The following is a 4,348-nucleotide window of genomic DNA, read 5'->3' on the forward strand; positions in this document are numbered from 1 at the left end:
AATACAAAAAACAAATATTAAAAGCAGCAAGGGAAAAACAAGCAACAACATAAGGGAATCCCCATATGGTTAACAGCTGATATTTCAGCAGAAATTCTGCAAGCCAGAAGGGAGTGGCAGGACATTTTTAAAGTGATGAAAGAGAAAAATCTGCAACCAACGTTACTCTACCTGGCAAGGATCTCATTCAGATTTGATGGAGAAATTAAAGCTTTACAGACAAGCAAAAGGTAAGAGAATTCAGCACCACCAAACCAGCTCTACAGCAAATGCTAAAGGAACTTCTCTACATGGGAAACACAAGAGAATAAAAGGACCTGCAAAAACAAACTCAAAACAATTAAGAAAGTGGTAACATGAACATACATAATGATAATTACCTTAAATGTGAGTGGATTAAACGCTCCAACGCAGAGACACAGGCTCGCTGAATGGAAACAAACAAAAAAAGACCCATATATATGCTGTCTACAAGAGACCCACTTTAGACCTCGGGACACATACAGAATTACAGGGAAAAACCTGTAAGAAATACAAACACATGGAGGCTAAATAACACACTACTTAATAACCAAGAGATCACTGAAGAAATCAAAGAAGAAATCCAAAAATGCCTACAAACAAATGACAATGAAATAACAACGACCCAAAACCTATGGGATGCAGTAAAAGCAGATCTAAGAGGGAATTTTATAGCTATACAAGCCTACCTGAAGAAACAAGAAACATCACAAATAAACAACCTAACTTTACACCTAAAGCAATTAGAGAAAGTAGAACAAAAAATCCCCAAAGTTAGCAGAAGGAAAGAAATCATAAAGATCAGGTCAGAAATAAATGAAAAAGAAATGAAGGAAATGATAGAAAAGATCAATAAAACTAAAAGCTTGTTCTTTGAGAAGATAAACAAAATTGATAAACCATTAGCCAGATTCATCAAAAAAAGAGGGGGAACACTCAAATCAATAGAATTAGAAATGAAAAAGGAGAAGTAACAAATGACACTGCAGAAATACAAAGCATCCTAAGAGACTACTACAAGCAACTCTATGCCAATAAAATGGACAAACTGGAAGAAATGGACAGATTCTTAGAAATGCACAACCTTCTGAGACTGAACCAGGAAGAAATAGAAAATATGAAGAGACCAATCACAAGCACTGAAATTGAAACTGTGATTAAAAATCTTCCAACAAACAAAGGCCCAGGACCAGATGGCTCCACAGGCAAATTATATGAAACTTTTAGAGAAGAGCTGACACCTATCTTTCTCAAACTCTTCCAAAAGATTGCAGAGGAAGGAACACTCCCAAACTCATTCTACGAGGCCACCATCACCCTGATACCACAACCAGACAAAGATGTCACAATGAAAGAAAACTACAGGCCTATACCACTGATGAACATAGATGTAAAAATCCTCAACAAAATACTAGCAAATAGAATCCAACAGCACATTAAAAGGATCATACACTATGATCAAGTGGGGTTTATCCCAGGGATGCAAGGATTCTTCAATATACGCAAATCAGTCAATGTGATACACCATATTAACAAATTGAAGGAGGAAACCTGTGTGATCATTTCAATAGATGCAGAGAAAGCTTTCAACAAAGTTCAACACCCATTTATGATAGAAAACCTTGCAGAAAGTAGGCATAGAGGGAACTTTCCTCAACATAATAAAGGCCATATATGACAAACCCACAGCCAACATCATCCTCAGTGGTGAAAAACTGAAACCATGTCCACTAAGATCAGGAACAATGCAAGGTAGCCCACTCTCACCACAATTATTCAACATAGTTTTGGAAGCTTTAGCCACAGCAATCAGAGAAAAAAAGAAATAAAGAAATCCAAATTGGAAAAGAAGAAGTAAAGATGTCACTGTTTGCAGATGACATGATACTATACATAGAGAATCCTAAAGATGCCACCAGAAAACTACTAGAGCTAATCAATGAATTTGGTAAAGTAGCAGATTACAAAATTAATGCACAGAAATCTCTTGCATTCCTATACACTAATGATGAAAAATATGAAAGTGAAATTAAGAAAACACTGCCATTTACCATTGCAACAAAAAGAATAAACTATCTAGGAATAAACCTACCTAAGGAGACAAAAGACCTGTATGCAGGAAATTATAAGACACTGATGAAAGAAATTAAAGATAATACAAGTAGATGGAGAGATATACCATGTTCTTGGACTGGAAGAATCAACACTGTGAAAATGACTATACTACCCAAAGCAATCTACAGATTCAATGCAATCCCTATCAAACTGCCAATGGCATTTTTCACAGAACCAGAACAAAAACTTTGTGTGGAAATACAAAAGACCCCGAAGAGCCAAAGCAATCTTGAGAAAGAAAAGCGGAGCTGGAGAGATCAGGCTCCCTGACTTCAGACTATACTACCAAGCTACAGTAATCAAGATGGTATGGTACGGGCACAAAAACATAAATACAGATCAATGGAACAGGATAGAAAGCCCAGCGATAAACCCACACACATATGTTCACCTTATCTTTGATAAAGGAGGCAAGAATATACAGTGGAGAAAAGACAGCCTCTTCAATAAATGGTGCTGGGAAAACTGGACAGGTACATGTAAAAGTATGAAATTAGACCACTCCCTAGGACCATACACAAAAATAAACTCAAAGTGAGTTAAAGATCTAAATGTAAGGCCAGACACCATCAAACTCTTAGAGGAAAACATAGGCAGAAGACTCTATGACATAAATTACAGCAAGATCCTTTTTGAACCACCTCCTAGAGAAATGGAAATAACAAAAATAAACAAATGGGACTTAATGAAATTTAAAAGCTTTTGCACAGCAAAGGAAACCATAAACAAGATGAAAAGACAACCCTCAGAATGCGAGAAAATATTTGCAAAAGAAGAAATTGACAAAGAATTATTCTCCAAAACATACAAGCAACTCATGCAGCTCAATATCAAAAAAAGGTTCCTTAAAAAACTAAAAATAGAATTACCGTATGATCCAGCAGTCCCACTACTGGGCGTATACCCAGAGTAAACCAGAATTTAAAAAGACACATGCTCCCCAATGTTCATTGCAGCACTATTTACAATAGTCAGGTCATGGAAGCAACCTAAATGCCCATCAACAGATGACTGGATAAAGAACTTGTGGTACATATATGCAATGGAATATTACTCAGCCATAAAAAGGAAGGAAATTGAGTCATTTGTTGAGATGTGGGTGTATCTAGAGACTGTCATACAGAGTGAAGTAAGTCAGAAAGAGAAAAACAACTATCGTACATTAACACATGTATGTGGAACGTATAAAAATGGTACAGATGAACCAGTTTGCAGGGCAGAAGTTGAGACACAGATGTAGAGAATAAAAATTTGGATACAAATGGGGCAAAACCATGGTGGTGTGGGGATGCTGGTGTGCTGAACTGGGCGATTGGGATTGACATGTATACACTGATGTGTATAAAATTGATGACTAATAAGAACCTGCAGTATAAACAAACAAACAAACAAAACAGCTAATACTAAACTTTCTTTGGGTTCTTTGTATCAAAATATGTTAATATAAATGTTTCAGACATTACATGAAATTTCTAAAATTCTTATATGTTCTGGTATAATGTTATAAGTCATAATTATAGTTATTACTTTAAAATGTACATCTCAGAAATAACTAAATTTCCTTGTCAATTGCATTATTATAAACTTTCAGCAAATCTTTAACCATGGTCATTTTTAAGTCTTTTGTCATTTACAGACAGTTCTGGGTGTACTCTGATGCTTTTGCAAAAATGTTCCTATAAAAGGGTTTGATCTTCAAGGAATTCATGGAAAAGACTGTGACAAGTACAGGTTTCTGGTAACTGACTATACTGATGAACTGAATAAATAAGCATTTTCAGAACTCTAATGGAAAACTGATGAATTTATAAAAGTGCTAACAAAAGATCAAGATGAAAAAGAAATTAATTACATGGGACTGAGTGAACTGATGAGGATGATTATAATATTTGTGACTTTCTGTTTGAATAAAAAACAACAGCAACAACAAAAAAAACCCAAACACAACCCTGCAGCCTGTGGGACAAAAACCACATTCACAGAAAGATAGACAAGATGAAAAGGCAGAGGGCTATGTACCAGATGAAGGAACAAGATAAAACCCCAGAAAAACAACTAAATGAAGTGGAGATAGGCAACATTCCAGAAAAGAATTCAGAATAATGTTAGTGAAGATGATCCGGGACCTCGGAAAAAGAATGGAGGCAAAGATCGAGAAGATGTAAGAAATGTTTAACAAAGACTTAGAAGAATTAAAGAACAAACAAACAGA

This window comes from Neophocaena asiaeorientalis, unplaced genomic scaffold (assembly GCF_003031525.2).
Source record: "Neophocaena asiaeorientalis asiaeorientalis breed wild unplaced genomic scaffold, Neophocaena_asiaeorientalis_V1.1 scaffold438, whole genome shotgun sequence".
Taxonomy (NCBI): domain Eukaryota; kingdom Metazoa; phylum Chordata; class Mammalia; order Artiodactyla; family Phocoenidae; genus Neophocaena; species Neophocaena asiaeorientalis.